The 18,267-nt window shown below is 49.5% G+C and overlaps 1 protein-coding gene and 2 non-coding genes across 3 annotated transcripts in view; 2 read left to right on the forward strand and 1 right to left on the reverse strand.

The window, feature by feature from the left end:
* Positions 1-4,257: 4,257 nt before the first annotated feature.
* TRNAA-CGC lies at positions 4,258-4,329 on the forward strand. The gene has a single exon. It is a non-coding gene; the product is annotated as a tRNA-Ala (tRNA).
* Positions 4,330-4,550: 221 nt separating this feature from the next.
* On the reverse strand, positions 4,551-4,621 carry TRNAG-GCC. Its single transcript has one exon. It is a non-coding gene; the product is annotated as a tRNA-Gly (tRNA).
* Positions 4,622-11,595: 6,974 nt separating this feature from the next.
* GPD2 (glycerol-3-phosphate dehydrogenase 2) overlaps positions 11,596-18,267 on the forward strand; it is a 51,457-nt gene continuing 44,785 nt past the window's right edge. Inside the window, exon 1 of the mRNA XM_032114474.1 lies at positions 11,596-11,854. The gene's annotated coding sequence lies outside the window, so the exon portion shown is untranslated. The remainder of the gene's footprint in view (positions 11,855-18,267) is intronic.

Below are 18,267 nucleotides of genomic sequence, written 5' to 3' on the forward strand. Positions count from 1 at the left end.
CTCCAGCAGGGCCCGGGCAGCCACTGCCACATCTTGGGGCAGGAAAGCCCAGGAAAGGTCTTATTTTGATGTCTGCAATGATATTGAGGTCTTAAAGTTTGAAATGATGCTGTGGGTCAGCTGGGATAATTAATGAGTGTTGTCTGGTGCTTGTCATGGAAGGTGACACGTCCCGGGGATTTACATACATATTTCCAAAGCTGTTCCAGGAAAAAAACAAAAAGAGCATTGGGTCCAGGAGAGAGTTCCTAGTATCCATACCTTAAAAATGTGATACTAAGCAAGCAAACTGAAAACCAGGTACTTCTTACCTCAAGCGTTTCTGCTCGCTGGGGACAGAGCGAGAGCTGCAAATGCAGAATGAGTCAACACTTAAGGAAATATGATAATAACAGTAATAGCAATCATAATAGTAGTAAAAATAGCAATAAGAAGAATATAGTAGTAGTGTACTTTTTAAGGGTTAGGGCAAAATATTTTAATCAGACATTCTCTAAGCAAATCTGAAGTGTCCTGTTGAGTGATCCGTCCTAATGAGGCTCCACATGGGTTTCCAAATACAGCTCCTGCCTTGGTTTCCCAGGAAGGCCAGTGAATTAAAGGCCTGTGAGGAGAGCAGGAGCATCCTGCTGCCTGGACAGCTTCATTGCCAGTGTAACCTGGGCAATTGTGCTAGAGCCTGGCCTCCCGAGCCTGGCAGAAGCCTCCTATTTGCCTCAAATCCTGAAATGTTAATTTTCATCTCTGATTAAGCTGAAGACCAGTCAAGGCTCCTTTTATTAAGTCAGGCAGACTCCTACCTGCTTCCCGAGGGCTAAATTTGGCTGGGAAAGCCATTGTAATATTGTGTAATTAATTTGCCAGTCAAATAATTTCTGCAGGGCTCTAATTTACTTATCTGTCTGCAGCACTAATGAATCTCCCAGCTCAGTACTTTAATCATGTTTTCTGCCTTTTTATCTCCTTTTTTAACTCCAACTTTCCTAATTGTTTACTATGGGCTCATCTGTAACCTGTTTTTCAGGGATGCTTTTGTTCTCACAACAAAGCCCAGCCAAGCATGTGGACTCTGTAGTCCTCCTTCATGACTGGGAGCTGCTGAAAGCCTTCCTTGCTCTCTTCCTCTGTTTCAACAAACAAGAGAGCTGAGTCAATAAACATCGAAGATGTAAAAATCCAGGAGAAAAAGCCATTTGTATTTGGAGGAGTTAAGGTGGTAACCTCATTCTAGCTCAGTGTAACCTACGTGCAGACCTTCCTAAAGGTCATTCTGAGCACTGTGTTCCCTGATTAGTGGCAGTAGGGAAATCTGTTTCAAAGAACGTGGATACCTGAGGACACCATTCAATGGTGGCCATGGTGGTGGTGGGTTGATGGTTGGACTCCATGATCTGAAAGCTCTTTTCCAACCTTTACAATTCTTTGATTCCTTGAAATGTACCATTGACAGGGTTTTTAGTTGTTTAACTTTGCAAATGACATATCTGTAGTATTTTTTTTACTTTTCTAATGCATTTATTACCTAAAATGCTTCACTAAGTGGCACATTTCTGTAGTGTTAAGTACTGAAGTGTCCTTCCAACACACTAACTCTGGTATTTGTCAGTTCACAGTTTTCCTAATCTCTAATGGCAATTCTGCACCCCCTCATTTGGATACTCAAACAAATGGATGATATGGCCACGTGACAGAGGAAAAATAAGTTTATGTATTTAAGTATAAATGCCTGGTGCCACTGCCATGGGCTCAGGTGTGACACGGAGGTGTCAGACACACCTGGGAGCCCAGACCCGCAGCTCTGTTGTTGCTCCAGGGCTGGATCCACCACATGAACCCTCTTCATTTGTTTCACACCACTGGGCTTTGCTGCTGGATTCTACTGAATGAGAGCATTGGTTTTAAGAAGGAATTTTGAGTGTAAACATTTAATCCTGGGAATAAGTGCCGTGGTAGGAAGCGGTACTAGAAGGAAACACAGACTTGCCCATCTGTCTCTTCAGAACCCTGCTGTGATCCCTGTTCCCATGCAGTCCAGGGACTTCGAAACAGAGCTCTTGTCAGGCTCCACCAGCCTGGAGAAGAGCTGCTGTGGAAAACAGCGAGTGAGTTTACGTGTGTATCTGACGAGAATTGACGAAAAACGCAGAAACTTGAGTAGATCAAAGAAAAGCCGTCCCCAGGGCCAGGGGAGGCCTCCCTGAAAGGCGTGAGGTTCCCGAGGTACCAGGAATGAGTTAATCCCACCAAGGAATGCGGAGGAGCTGCCAGATAACAGAGTGACATTGTTTTTCCCTGATGTCAGCACAGAAACCCAAACACAAAGAGGTGAATGTAGTCCTTGGAGGCAGCTGAATGTGGAGCTTGTGCCGGCATCCAGCAGCATTGAAACAAGATGACAAAGTGTTTCCTGGAAGCAGGGGCCGGCTCCGGCCATCTGGGCCGGCAGCGGCCGTGGTGGGGAGGATCAGGGATGTGCCACGGTGGGAAGGATCAGGGATGTGCGTGTGCCGGCAGCAGGACAGGGCCCCATCCTGCTCCCTCCTGTTCACAAACACGCAGCTTTGGTTGGGCTGGGGCTTCCAGCCTGTAATTCATAGCCATCCATGGGCATTTTATTTTCCTTTAAGGTATCTTATTTTCTCCCGTAGCATCCTCATGCTGTGTCTTGCCTGAATAACTCAATTTATCCTGTGTTTGGTAGGTGATGGTCTAGAGGATATTCAGACCAGGCTGGAAGCCTTGTTTCACTTTAATATAGGCAGCACTTGTATTGCTTCCACAGGGACAGTAATTAAATGCTTGCTGATAGGCTTTGGATGTGGAGCTGCACTTCTCAGCAGCTGGAATGTGCTTTGCCTCCATCCATCTCCCAAATGGGAAGTTTCACAATTGGGTGACTGTCCATCACAGCTGAGAAATCCGTAACAGCATAGCAATATCTGTATTATTAATTTTTGGCTATTCTGAAGTCTACAGGAAGGTAAACAAAAGGAGAAAAACCTGAAGAGAACGCTTTAAATTGCTTTGTGTTTTTATTGCAGGGTTGGAATTAACCTTCCCAGCACCCTTGGCTTGGCCTGGTGAGGAGCCATGGCTACTCTGCACCTTGGGTTACACACAAACCAGAGTTTGGGTGTTGATTAGGAAAATCAGATCCAGTAACTCCCAGAAAGCAGCTTCTTAACATTTAGTTGGAAGAAAGTCAAGCTGTAAGTGCTGTTTTCTGACAGGATGGAAAAACCTGAGTGGCCAAGGTTATGGATGTCGAAATGGGAATGGCTGGGTGGGGAAAGGTCCTGTGGGATCGGTATGCCTGCTTGTGGGAGTGGAAATTAAATATGTTCTGCTAGTATCCACTGTTCTTCCCTGTGAGGGTGGGGAGGCCCTGGCACAAGAGCAGCTGTGGCTGCCCCTGGATCCCTGGAGGTGTCCCAGGCCGGGTCAGACGGGGCTCGGAGCAGCCTGGGACAGCGGGAGGTGTCCCTGCCCGTGGCAGGGGTGGGATGGGATGGGCTTTAGGGTTTTAAGCCATTGGCAGGCTCTGTGACGCTGTGGGATAGCTCAGCCGCACACCGAGGGCGCCCAGCGCTGCCATGGGGACGGCGCTTGGGTTCTGAAAACAGCGGCACCGGGCAGCTCCTGTAAAGCCAATGGACGCTGCTGGTTTTGCTGGGAATACAGCACGGAAAGAACGTGCCTGGGCTCCTCTCCGTCAGTACCAGGGCTCCAAACCTGCCGGGTCCTGATCCCGGCTGCGGACCCCCGGGGGGGATCAGCACCGCGGGCTGCCCCAGGCCCCGAGGCTCTCCCTGCTGGTCCCCGCACACGGACGGGGCGGTGCCGCCCCGGGATCCGTGCCCGCGACCCGCTGCCGGCCGGGGATCCGTGCCCGTGTCCCGCCGCCGGCCGAGCGCGGTGCCGCCCCGGGGATCCGTGCCCGTGTCCCGCCGCCGGCCGAGCGCGGTGCTGTCCCGGGGATCCGTGCCCGTGTCCCGCCGCCGGCCGAGCGCGGTGCCGCCCCGGGGATCCGTGCCCGTGTCCCGCCGCCGGCCGAGCGCGGTGCTGTCCCGGGGATCCGTGCCCGTGTCCCGCCGCCGGCCGAGCGCGGTGCTGTCCCGGGGATCCGTGCCCGTGTCCCGCCGCCGGCCGAGCGCGGTGCCAGCAGAGGGAGTTGTGTGGGGACGGGACGGGGCAGGCCCCGGGACAGGCCGCGGCCCGCCCTCCATTTGCGGCGACCGGCGCGAGGCCGGTACAGCCGGGGATGTAGCTCAGTGGTAGAGCGCGCGCTTCGCATGTGTGAGGTCCCGGGTTCAATCCCCGGCATCTCCAGGCGGCTATTTTTTTTTTTAATTTTCTTTCTTTTTTTTTTTCCCGTCTGCCCGCGCGGCCGCTGGTTCCGCCGGACCAGGCCAACGCCGCGCCGCCGGCACGACCCGGCCCGGCAGGCCCGGCAGGCCCGGCGCCGCTCCCTCCCGCCCGGGAACCCCGCGGGGAAAATCAAAGCACTGTGGCCTCAAAACGCAACGGCTCCTCCGCCGCCAAAAAGCAGCTGCATTGGCCGGGAATCGAACCCGGGCCTCCCGCGTGGCAGGCGAGAATTCTACCACTGAACCACCAATGCGTGCTTGGGAGCCGTTCCCCGCCCCTGGCTGAAGCACCTCAGCCCAGGTCACCGAACCCACCGCGTCCATTCTGCTTCTCAGCCCCACGCAGCACTTTTGAGCCATCGTTTCCAGGGGAAAAAGGTTTTTTAAAAGTTAGCAATGCCTGTTATACATTATTCCTCTAGAGGATTAAAAAATCCTGGAAAAGTGTATAATGCACCCATCACACACCTCACAGAGTCTGGCCTGACTGTTGGTTTTGGTCTTGTTCATCTCTCACAGATGCAAGATTTCACTAATCATTATTTCAGTAATCATTTTTAAAACTTTTTTTTCTCAGCGTATTCTTTGAAAACTTCTTTCTTTTCTAAGCATTCTGTTTGTATCAGGGATAAACAAATATCATTCCTTGAATAAGCAAGGAGTGATTTAATGGAAGAACTTCAGGAGATTACAGGTGAAGGCTTTCAAGATTCCATACACCTAAAGCTATGGTTGGAGCCTATCCTAAAGATCTTCTCTGACCTAAATGGTTCTATGATAATTCTTTACATTTAAAAGCTTTCAGACCAAGTCACAAATGTGTATTTTTGTTCCTTTTCCGTCCTGGAAGGACTTTGCCAGGGAGGCCAACGTTTAAGGGCTCAGCTCAGAGGCTCAGCTGATCCACAAAGGAATCATCAGAATATGCTCACAATGGTCTCTGTGATTTGCCAGGTGATGACATTTCAGCACACTGTGCCTGTGTGTGGTGATGTCAATAGTGAGTCCTTGCTTGTGCTGTGATGTAGCCATGCCATGTCCCAAAATAAATGATGCACACTCCTGATGCTCATTTTGTCTTGGACATGCTCCCATGAAGAGCCGCACGTGAGCCAGAGTCCAAGGAAAAGCTGCAACAAGCGCTTCATGTCAAGGGAACATCAATTTATGTACAAAACTTATGTACAAAAGTGCTCGAGAACAGCACCAGGGCAGGAGGAATACCTACCACCAACCACCTCTGCGAAGGTAGGAAGCAGGTGTTTTCTGGTTCAGCCAACAGCACTCTGGCACTGCAGGTCACGTTCCAGTGTCCTGTGTTTGGATGTGCATGAACTCCACAATTTAACAACCCAGCACAGCTCCCTTTCCTTCTCAGCTTCCGATGGCAGAAGGTGACATAATAAAAACTGTAAGTAATAATTATTATTTAGGCTGTTGCTTATGGTTGGATTAGTCAGCCTAGAAAAACTGTTTTCTCAGACAAGCCCAGGACCGAAAACCCCCACGCACTTAGGCAAAAGATATTCATATTGAGAAGCCCCTAATTCTCCATTTTACTGTGTCTGGAAGTTAGTCATGAGGAGGTTTCCCCCTACTTTTGTTCTCTCATCTCCTCTCATTCCTGCTGAGCTGATGCTCTGCCAAGTAGGGGACATCTGACAACATCTGTGCACAGCCACATGGGACCCAGAAGTGTGTCCTCAGAGAAAGTCATGGAATCAAAGAATCATGGGCTGGCTGAGGTTGGAAAAGCCCTCTGAGGTCACTGAGTCCAATGGGTAACTCAGCCAAGGGCACCTCTGAACCCTGTCCCCAGGCGCCCTGCTGCTCTCTGGGCAGGTCAGGGCAGAGCAGAACATGCTGCTTGCGCCACTCCTTGGAGAATTATTGCACAGAGGGTCACCACTGTGATGGACTCTGCACTACTCGCTCCCAGAGCAGAAATGAAACCCATCCTTGCACTCGTAGTTAGTAACTCAGAGAACAGTTTCTCATGTCTATTAGACTGTGTTTTGCATCTGCTCAGAACATCTGGGGGTGTTGGCTGATGTCTTGCAGGGAACTTTGTCAACCAGGAGGAGTTTGGCAACACACAGGCCTCCCTGGGGCCCAAATGTCACTCCAGAACATGGCCTGGGAGCCCTTTCCCAAGCAGTGCGACCCAGGCTCCCACTTGGCTTCCCTCAGAACTGACTGTGAGTAGGAGGGTGCTGAACGGGGAAGAAATCGAGTCCTGCAATGTTAGAAATGGTGGTCCAGAGCCTTGGAACTGGCAAAAATCACACAGGATCAGTTCCGCTGAGTGAGAATCAGAATCCTACTCCAGCAAAACAAGGAGTCCTAAGAGGTTCCTCATCTTAGCCATCACAATGGCTGGGAGAACGTTCCCTGCCAACCTTCAGTGCAGATGGGTTTGTTCCGTGTGCCCCCAAGGGACGTGGCACTGTTGCAGCAAGTCCAGGGGAGGTTACAAAGTTGGTAAGGGGACTGGACCACCTCTCCTATGAGCCTGAGACAGTGGGGCCTGTTCAGCCTGGAGAGGAGAAGGCTCTGGGGAGACCTCACAGACCTTCCAGTATCTGAAGGGGCGTACAGAGAAGCCAGAGAGGGACTCTTCATCAGGAGCGGTAGTGAGAGGGCAAGGGGGAATGGCTTCACACTGACAGAGGGGAAATCTAGGTTGGATATGTGGAAGAAATCCTTCCCTGTGAGGGTGGGGAGGCCCCAGCACAGGGTGCCCAGAGCAGCTGTGGCTGTCCCTGGATCCCTGGCAGTGCCCAAGGCCAGGCTGGACAGGGCTTGGAGCACCCTGGGACAGTGGGAGGTGTCCCTGCTTCTGGCTGAGGCTTGACAGAGCAGAGCCCAGGAGCTTCAGGTGTTTCTGCTGACTCTGCTGTGACCCTCTGAGGAAGAGGATGCTGCTCAGGGCCATGCAGCCTCTCTCCCCAACTTCAGCTGGCACACTGTGATAGCAACAAGGTAGGGTTGATAGGCTGCGGTAAATCCGCTCAAATCAAGCTTCAAAATGCAGGTGTGGCTTACCCAGGGTGTGGCCAGTGGGTATCATTCCTTCCCTCCTGCCTGCTGGCATGGACATGCGTTCCCGTGTCACGTGGCGGGATTGTGGCTGTGCAGTCACCCCATATAAAATGGGTGCCGCCTCAATCTTTGTCCTGGCACATGAAAATGGGGACGTGTGATGGGACAGCTGTACCTGATCAGAGCCGCTGGCACTGATCCACCTCCCATGTGGAGCTGTATTAAATCATGCACGTCCTACATGGAGCAGCTCAGGGAGCTGGAATGGGGCTCAGGCTGGAGCAAAGGAGCTCAGGGGGGACCTTGTGGCTCTGCACAAGTCCCTGACAGGAGGGGGCAGCCAGGGGGGTCGGGCTCTGCTCCCAGGGAACAGGGACAGGAGAGAGGGAACAGCCTCAGGCTGGGCCAGGGGAGGGGCAGGTCGAAATTTTTAGAAATTCAGAAAGAATTTCTTCCCAGAAGAGTGGTCAGGCATTGGAAGGAGCTGCCCAGGGAGGTTTGGAGTCCCCACCCCACAGGGTGTCCAAGAAAGGCGTGGACGTGGCACTCAGTGCTCTGGGCTGGGGACAAGGTGGGGATTGGTCAGAGGGTGGACTTGATGGTCTTGGAGGCTTTGTCCAACCTCAGTGATCCTGTGATTCTGTCAATGGACATCTTAGAAATAAAGCTTAGAAATAAGGAGTAACTCAGAGCACCCGGCAAGACAGCAAACTTCTGTGTAAGAACCAACTGGTGTTTCACTAACACGTATGTAACACTTTGTATCACCAGGGAGGTCCAGTCAAGACTTCCAAAGCACTGAAGAAAACAAGAGGCCTTTCAAAATGGCTTCTCAAAGCCTCTCCACAAAGGCTTCCCAAGCATGTTCCTGTCTCTTCTTCCAGAGTGCAGAGAAATTGCTCCATCCCCGGTGAGTTCTCCACTGAGTGGAGCACACGCACATCAACTCGATTTTAACAGGTCACGGAATAAGCCGGGCATTTAAAAATATCCACCTGCCCAAAAGGACAAATGAATCCGTATTGTGGAGCCTTCAGCAAAGATGGTTGGAACAAAACAAACAAAACAATCGTGGTAATCTCTTAGGGAAGACTTATAATGTAGAACAACTTGTCAGTGTGGGTTAAAGTTTTAAGGCCTAGCAATTTTGACAGCGTCCCTTTGAGCACAGTGAGCGCGCGGGGACGAGCAGGACAGCAAAAGGTCACTTGGTCACACATATCTGCTGCCTCTCTGAAGTTTAGCTCAAGACCCACTAGGCACGTCCCAATTAATTATTTAAATCTTCAGGGAGAAATACTTCTGTGGATGAAAAGGCATAATCTGAAATTCCGGGGAAGGTACAACATGGCTGGCATGGTCAAAATGGTGCTGAGGGAAGATGGGGTGAGATATCCCCACCAGGGCCTTCAGACACGGAGAGAAGCCACTCACATCCAGGAATGTTGATTGTTCCAGGTATCAGCAAAGTAGAAACTCTGGGATCTTCCCATATCCTTTTTTTTTTGTTCAATGGAACAGTTCTGGATCACAAAAGGTCACTGAAACCAAATTGACAATGATATATGTGGCTATTTAAAATAACTTTTCCCAGCACAATTATTGATGATGTTGCTGGCAATCTGTAAGTTTCTTATAAATGCACAGACACCCCGAAAATTTTTATTCCAGGTACTGTCTAAAGTGTCCCAAAAGAAAGCCATCAGGCAGGCGATGCCAGGGAAATGGGCATCGGAAGCAAAGAGGACACTCCAATCCTGGATTTATTCATTATGGATACTGGGAATTTCGAATTCACTGTATATGTCTTTAAACAGGTTTTCCAAGCTTTTCCTAATCAATTCAATGGAGAAAATACCTGGATAAACAGCAGACATGTGCATTCACCAGGGCTGGTTTTCATCTGTCAATGTCTGAGAGAAAAAAATAATACAGCACAAATTCCGAAGAGCCTTTTGCCTTGCATCTGCTGAATACAGTCTCTCACTCCAGCACACGTAGAGGAAATAAATTTAATTTTTTTTTTCATCTTTCCTGCCACAGCAAAGCTTCTTAAACACTGAAAGAGAAAATAACTACTCTTGACTAGTCCAAGCAGTCTCACTTTCTAAGAAATACTGTCCTTCTTTTCTTTACCAACAAAATTCATGTTGTCTGTCAGGCCTAGCTCGGCTGTTTGCCCCAGGAAAGCACGGACACTCCACATCGCTTCCTCCCATTCCCTCCTGTGCTGCCATTGCAGGGAGAGGCCAATTAATTATGGTGTTTGTTCTGCTACAAATAACATGACCCATGACCTTACGCTTTTAAAACTGCAATTTTTGCCTTTGTTTCTGCGGCTCAGCCCTGATGTGGGATCTCGATGGGACAGCGAACAATCAGACATGATTAGGATGATAGCACATTGTAATAGAAAAATGAGCCACTTTCTCAGACACATGAACACAGCCATGGATTTATCTGCTGCAGTGTAGGGGAAATACCTGAACACCAGCAACACATCCTGGTCCCGTGGTAAACTGAGCATCCCATGGGAAGCCACAGGGTTGTACTTGGAGTGATACCTGATACCCGAAGCCCGAGATGGGACCCATTTAAATGTCTAATCACAGCCACAACTAAGCACTTGGATTTTCACACGAGAGGACCTACCATGGATCCTGCTAGAAAAATCCCAGCAGAGAAATTCTGCATCTGTTTCTGTCCCTTTGTCTCAGCTCTCCTGCAACTGTCACCACCCTTGCTGCTCACAAAGACATTTTCCTGAAGACAGATTAGGAGAAAACGTATTTGTGAATGTATGAACAGATTTTTCTTCTTATGATACATAACTTTGGCATGCAGTCAGGAAACGATGATAATCTTTTTCCCCATCTTCCCTTGCTAATGAAGAGAAACTGCCTCTGGGGTTGAGGACAAAAGGTGAACTCTCCCTGCACACAATTTACACCTGCTGAGCACATGATTTCGGGCATCTAAAATTCCTGTCTTGGCAGGTGTCCCGGGGACCAAGATACACGCACGGAGACTTTGGAGGTAATATTTTCATCCAGGCATTAAATAAAAAACAGACTTGAAAGGGATGAATTTTGCAATACTTTCAGGCATCTCATTTTTTTGCTTAACCTTGTAAAACTCTTTTACTCTTCAAACTTATGAAGCCCAGTCTTAAACAATCAGTAAGTAAGATAAAAAGACAGTTGAACAGAAGCCTAAAGGAGGGAAGAGAACTGCCCATCCCTGTTTATTGGTAGCTGCACCATGCAGGTATGGAGAACCTCTCCTGGAAAGTGAGATTGCTTGGGAAATGTGATCCTTATGAAGTTTTCACTTTCCCTTTATGAGGAGAGTAGTACAATGTTCTCATTTTCTACCCCCTTCAAGACTTCACAGGTTGGAAAAAGCTGATGAGATACAGCAGTGCTGGGGTGCAGAAAATATTCACTTGGAAACTGGATATAGATCCATTTTGCACTCATAAACTGTCGTGTATTCATCAAAATGTATCATACATTAATAGTGACAGTACAGCTACATCTGGGTAGACAACGACCTTGAGGGGTGGGAGGACAGGGAACTCTCCTATTTCTAACAACTATTTGTTAGAGATGGATGAAATGACAACATCTAGTGCCATGTTAGAACACATACATGGGGTAGGCATTCACATCCAGAACTTGTGTGTTGGCTCATGCTGAAATTATTCACCACAAACTGCATTTAAATCCCATTTTTTCCCTATCCCAATTATTCTTCTTCCGTTCTCACCCTCTCCAAAAACACACACCCTAAAACCATATCCTTAGAAAATGAATCATTTTCTGTTCTTTTTCCTTTTATTTTCACTTCTTTCCCTGCAGTTGACGGCTTTAAAGCCAGAGTATCTACTAATTCCAGCTGCCACTCGAGATCTTAGCACCTTTTAAGGGCACTAATATGCCTGGGATAAACACTGCTCCCATCACCAGTGACTGAATATCACTGACTTTGCAGAACTAATGAAATCCAATCTTTGCAGTTGTTTACTGACTTGAAATGACACCCAGACAGCTGAAGAACACGATCAGCTGCGCGGGCGGTGGAGCCGGGCTCCACGCGTGGGCCGGAGGCCTCCGGTACCGCCTCCGGTACCGCCACCGGCGCAGCCCCGGGGAGGGGCCGCCATGGGCGGCGACCCCCATCACGCAAGCCCGGGGATGAGGAGGCCGCACTGGGCCCTTCCCCGCGGGTCCAGGCCGCACCGGCGGGGCTCCCGCGGCCTTCGGCGGGGCAGCCGCGGTCCCGGGCGGAGGGCAGGGCGGGGAGGTGCGGGCGGTGTTCGAGGCGGAGCTCGGGGGAGCCTGGCTGGCTGCTGCGGGCGGAGGGCGGGCAGGGAGAGAGCCGCCCTCCCCTCTTCTCCTCCCGCCGGCCGGCGAGCAGCCCGCAGAGGGACGCGGGCTCCCGCAGTAAGTGCCTTTCGGGGTTTCCGTCTGCACGGGGGGTCCGGAGCCGCGGCGGCGGCGGGGGCGGGATGGAGGGAGCGGGGCCGGCCCGGACACGCGGGTGGAGCCGCGCGTTAAACCCTGGGGTCGCCTTTTATTATAAATGTATATCAAATGCATCCTGGCTGCCTCTCCTCCACATCCTACCCTGTTGCCCAGAGAAGCTGCCCCGTCCCTGGGAGTGTTCCAGGCCAAGCTGGATGGGGCTTGGAGCAACCCGGTCCAGTGGAACGCGTCCCTGCCCATGGCAGAGGTGGGACTGGAGCATCTTTAAGGTCTCTTTCCGCCCAAACCATTCTGGGATTTTATTATTCCACGTGTAAGGCTCAAGAACAGCACGGGTAGATGGGATATTGGGAAGAAATCCTTCCCTGCGAGAGTGGTGAGGCCCTGGCACAGGGTACCCGGACCCCTGGCAGTGCCCAAGGCCAGGCTGGACATCGGGGCTGGGAGCAGCCTGGGACAGCGGGAGGTGTCCCTGCCCATGGCAGGGGTGGGATTGGGATGGGCTTTAAGGTCCCTTCCAACCGAAACCATTCCATGATTCTATGGTCTTATACAGCAGCTTTCACTACCAAGTGCTCCCAGCCTCCTCCCCCTGTTTTATTTAAGCTTTTCGATGGAGAAAAAAAAAAAAGATCAAAGAAAAGGCGGCAGTTTTATGGAAGTGGTGCAGAGCCCCTGGCAGCTGTCCTGTGTGCGGGTTGTCCCTGTGCTCCCTGAGAATGTCCCACAAGGAGCGGTCCAGCCCCAGTGTCTCTCTGTCCAGGACAGCTGCTTGTGTGCCTGTAGGTATCTATATATAATAAATAAGGAGGTTGCAGAGCTTGTGAACTATATTTTTTATCTGCAATGGAGCTGATAGAAACAGTATCTCCCATTATTAAAAAAAGAAAAGAATTATTGGTAAAAAATAGCATAGCTGTAGTTACACTGAACTTTGTAAAATGAAAGTAAGTTATAACTTCCACTGAATGGACTCGTGGGACCATTGCTTGGTGTCCTCAACTTCTCTGAATTCTTTCCTCTATTAAGCAATCAGTAAACGTTTGTAAGCCTAATTCTACGGGAAAAGATGTAAATGTGTGTATGGAGACCTTTGGTTTAAAACCAGCCAGATTGACGCCCTGCTTGACTTCCTCTAGTGTTTACTGTGAACAGGTAGTACAGGTGTGCTGGAAGCAGCTCCTTTCACCTGCTGCTGGGAAGCAGGGGCTCTCCTCTGCTCCAAAGGAGTTGCATTCTCTTCTCTTCTCTTCTCTTCTCTTCTCTTCTCTTCTCTTCTCTTCTCTTCTCTTCTCTTCTCTTCTCTTCTCTTCTCTTCTCTTCTCTTCTCTTCTCTTCTCTTCTCTTCTCCCTTCTACCCTTTTCCTTACTTATTCATGTTACATTCAGGAATTTTCCATGATAAGCAGTGACTGATTAGCCAGTAAAAACTTGGTCAGATATTTCAGGATCTTTCAGTGTTAATATGTAAAGCAAAGTCCAGTATTGCCCCTTCAATAGCAGTAACCAGAATATTATTCATTTTAACGTTAGGCAATTACCAGTTTACTTAGTCTGAAGTTGGATGCAAGTTTTGAGTAGGCACAAGTGTGCATGAAAAATGATTCACACCCCTTGTATCTAATTTGTAGCATTACTTTGGTTGTATGTATATGGACTTACATTTTGTTTTGCTTAATTATGTGTGTGCACAGGAGCACAGTAATAATAACAGTTTTGTGAACTAGACCTCGCTGCATAATATAATATTTTCTCTAGAGATCCATTTCTACCTGCTGACTGTCCCCGACAGGAATTTAGGAAGCTGGCAGGATGTGGTCAGTGCAGAGGCCATTCATGCAGAGCAGTTTTCCAGAGGACAGCTCCTACAGGTTCCTTGCTGCTTCCTGCTTTGTCTCCACACAGGTCTCTGCAAGCTTTAGCAAATATTTAGAAGAAATGTGCATTTTCTGCTGTCAGTTTGCAGTTGTGACTTTCACCTTCCACTCATAGTTGATGGTTTCAAAACAGGGCTTGGCATTTCCAAGTAGCTCAGTTAAGCAACATCTTCCTTGTACCCTGGTGCTTTTTTATGTGCTGGCACACAAAAGTTTGGGACCTGGGGAGTTATTTTCCCTTTTTATGGGCTATGTGTCTTCAGTCTCAACCACAGCTCTGACAGTCTGGTTGTATAGCTTAACTAAACTACTGTACGTTCTTGGCCTCCTGGTTGTAGCTGGAACCTGTGGTTTTCCAGGGATTAGCTGTGTCATCGTGGGTGTGCTCCTGCAGCCGATGGGAGCGCAGAACGTGAGCACGAGGGTGCTGATCCCTGTCCCTGCCGCCCACCTGGGACCCGCTGGGCGCTGCCTCGCTGGGCGCGCTCGGGAGAGTGGGAGAGGTGGCCAGGGTGGGAAACAGGAACAGGCTGGGCTCTGCTCCCAGGGAACAGGGGCAGAACGAGAGGAAACAGCCTCGAGCTGTGCCAGGACATCAGCAGGAATTTCCTCATGGAAAGGGTGCTCAGGCCTTGGAAGGGGCTGTCCAGGGAGGTTTGGAGTGCTCACCCCTGGAGATGCCTAAGGAATTCCTGGACGTGGCACTCAGTGCTCTGGGCTGGGGACAAGGTGGGCATCGGGCACAGCTGGGACTCCATGGGCTTGGAGGGTTTTTCCAACCTCAGTGTTTCTGGGATTCTGTGAAATAAAAATTAAAGGCTAGAAAAAGCAAGCTGAAGCAAATGGGACAGAAGTGGAAGATTACCCTTTAAGGAAGGAAGGATTCCTGCACTGCCACTGCTCCATGGGTGTTTGTGGCTCAGACTGGAGCCACTTGGGGTAAACACAGCAGAGCACAGAGACCACAGAGCTGTTTGCAGCAGCTGTTGGGCTCTAGGGCTCCACTAATTAGCTCTTGGTGATGTAGATGCAGCCTTTTTCTTCCAAAAAGCTTCACTTTAGGAAACAGCTTTTATTACGTAACGGACAGTTTGTAATCAGACCTCTTCCACAATATCACAGTATTGATTTTGGAAGCATTCCATATCCCTGAATGGTTCTCTCTGAGTCAGGTTCCCGAGCGAACTTGTAGCTCTCTCTCCAAGGGGTTTCCAGGTGAACTTGCCCCAAATCACAACCAGATCCTGTGGATGGAGTCCAAAGCCTTGGACTGGGTTGTTTTTATTTGCTTTGCAAAGCTTCTCAAACCAAGCGTGTATTCTGATTTCAGAGTGATTCTGAACGCAGGCCCCTCCTCCAGGATTAGATTTGCATGTGCTATCAGGTCTCAATCTGTACCCCAGGATATAAAACTAGGCTACTTCCTTGCCACACCTAAGTATTCACCTAATTTGTAGCTATTTTTTTGAGCAGGTTCCTGTTTGTGTGTGCAGGTATATGTCCAGTCTTGCAAAAAGCAAAACACCTTGTTTTCTAATCCCTGCCCCTTGAGTGTTTGACTAGGGAGGGGAAGGAAAACCAGGGATAAAGTGCCAGCATTAGGATCAAGCTGAACAGGTAGACTGTCTATTCAAATATCTGCATTAAAAATTAGGGGAATGAAGAATATCAAAACAATGAGCAACAGCTATAAATTAACTGTATCTAACAAGAACATTTCTTTCTAATGACAGTAACTGGCTTACAGTCTTTGTATTGTGTGTGTGGTTTATGGCCCATATTAACCCCCACCAACAGTGAAAGCGAGAATGACTATTGGAACTGTTTAAGTTAAAACAACATTGGCACAAGAACACAGAAGTATGGAAATCGTCCTGCACACATTAGTCAGTGATCAGGCTGGAGACCAGGCTTCCCACTCTTTCCAGTAGGACAGGAGGGAATTGAAATACTTTCATCTGGGTAAATATATTGTGATGTTTGTATGGTAGGAAAGCTCAAAATACCTATTGTTGTTGGTGTTTCTTTGTATTCCTGTTAGTCCTTAGGTACAGACTTTGGGATTACAGCCATCCCTGTCTGTAGTGTTGCCTCATTCCCAGAAACACGCTACTGTCTCTGGCAAGACTATTGCTATTGAAATCCCAAACAGGATTTACACATCGGATTTTTCCCCTCATCATCTGTAAGATTTTTTTTGTTTGTGGGAGGGTAATGAAACAGAAGGAAAAGAAGTGGTTAGGCTAAAATGCAGACACTCGAAAGAGGAGCCAAAAAAGTTTGTTCCTTGTAGGACAGAGTTTACAGCAGTTGCTCTGTCATCTAATGCCGGGTGGGAATATCTTGGTGTCTGAGTACAGAAGGCAGATGAAGTAGTTGGAAGCAGCGGGACCAAGAGGAGGAATGAGGATAGGATACCTATTTTCTGCTTTGTTTCTCCTTTATTTTTGTGCCTGACAAGTGCTACAACCACTTTTGGGCATGAGAGCCGAGCTGGTTGCCTGTACTGGAGCGTGGGAAGGACTTTCCCCATATGGTAAAGTGCTGCTTGGCTTCCACTTACCGGCACAGGGTGGCCTGGGGGGATTGGGAGTTTAAATTCTGTCTGCAGGACCTTACAGATCTGTGGGTGGCGCTGGCTGAGGGGACCCGTGACTGTGAGCTGCCTGGATATCGCAGGTGATGTTCCTGTGCTTGGTTGGAGAGGTGGTCTTGGATGATGACTTTAATTGCAGTGTCCTAACTTGTGTTTGAGAACCCAGAGTGGCCATGGGAGGCTCTAGGAGAGGATCTGGAGGATGGACGTGTCTGTGCTGTGTCAGCCGTGTTGGGACCCTCTGAAACCCTTCTTTGGGGTGTGTTGTTCCTCACCAGAGATCTGCCTTGCAGGGGAAGCATCTCCAGCTTGGCCTGGTTTAAGCTTTAATCAGTTCCTTTTCAGCTACTTCAGTTATTCTGGCCTGACATCCTGTGTAACATTAACCACTCCCGGCTGCTCAAAGGCAATCGAGAGACAGCTGGTAGACGACCTGGTTAAGAGAGTCCTAATGGGGCTATTTTCTGGTTACATCCCCTTTTTCTTGTTAGTTGGCCACTTCCTGCATTGACACACCCTGAAATTGCCAGTAACAGAACAGTACAGCTTTAAAGGCTGAAAGTACCCTCAGTCAGAACTTAACTGTGGCCTTGCTGCTGCTGCTGCTGTCACCGTGGCCACCTTCTAAGTAGCCCTGCCAGAGGGATGAGAGCTGGATTAGAGGGAGCTGAGCGTAGGAGTGCAGCTGTTTGGAGAGGCAGGAGCAGTGCAGGACTCTCAGCTCAGCCCGGAGGGACATCAGTCTGCGCCTCTCATCATCCCAGACTTACCTGAGGAGCTTTGGGAAAGAAGGAATTAGACAATGCTCCTGCGCCAATGGCAAGTTATGCAAACTGTAGTGGAGATGATTATAAGTTTTCTATTTTTAAGCCTTGCATTGAATGACTCACTTTATTAGATGTGTTCGTTTGCGATGGAATGCGAAGCGCCCGGATTCCATGGTAATGGCCTCGTAAAGCACACAGATATGCAACATAACAGATTGGGTTTCTCCTCCCAATTTACCGGGTTCTGCGTCTCAGCCGTGTCTGATGGCAGCGCGGGGCGGCTCACGCTGCTGCGGCGCAGCTCTGCAGCCTCGATCCATCTGTCCCCGCACTTCTGCTGGAATACTCATCCTGCTTTGCTCTCTAACTCATGGCTCTGGGGCTCAATTCCCCCCCATTCCCCTTCCTTCATTCCTTTCATTCTTTCCCCCAACTCTGGCCATGGGTTGCTCAGATCCAGCCCCATATCTTTGTAATTAGAAAGTACCTGCGTAGAGAAATGCTGGCGATTGTGGCACTTCCCCTTCGGTCACCTGCTGCCTCGGGTGGGAGTGGGTTGCACAACTCCAAAGAACATCCAGACAATAGTCTGGCAGCTGGCTGGGCTGGGCATTACGGGAAGTAAAGGAGGCAAGTCACTCCAGGAGCTGTGTGAGCCTCATGGGGACTGCGGGTGGCAGAGGTTTGTCGTGTGCAACGCGCTGTTCAGAAGCATCCACTGAGGACGGGTGTTGACATCCCTTCTTTAAAAACCAGGGTGTAAGTGGTGCTGTGTAGGTTTTTGGGTTTGAAACATGGGGTTGAAAGTGAAGCAGTGTAAGCAGTGCATTAATTGCTGAAGTGGAGCCCAGGATGGACACAGCAGGCCCAGGGTCTGATACCTGGGGAGGGTCACCTGGGGACCTCGCTGAGGCAGAGAGCTGGCCACCAGCCTGGGTCTGGAGTGGGAGACTCCTCTGGGAGTGACTATTACACGTTGCTGTAGTCCATGTGAGTGTGACTGAGCTGCTGGTTGAGGAAGGCACCAAGGAGGGAGCAGTTCCTACTGTGACTAGGGTTTGTATTAACTTTTGGAAACTGAAAGCAGGAACTTGCGCTGATAAATCTTTTACGTAGTTTCCATTTTGTGTA

The sequence above is a fragment of the Corvus moneduloides genome, chromosome 7 (assembly GCF_009650955.1).
Source record: "Corvus moneduloides isolate bCorMon1 chromosome 7, bCorMon1.pri, whole genome shotgun sequence".
In the NCBI taxonomy this organism is placed as follows: Eukaryota; Metazoa; Chordata; class Aves; order Passeriformes; family Corvidae; genus Corvus; species Corvus moneduloides.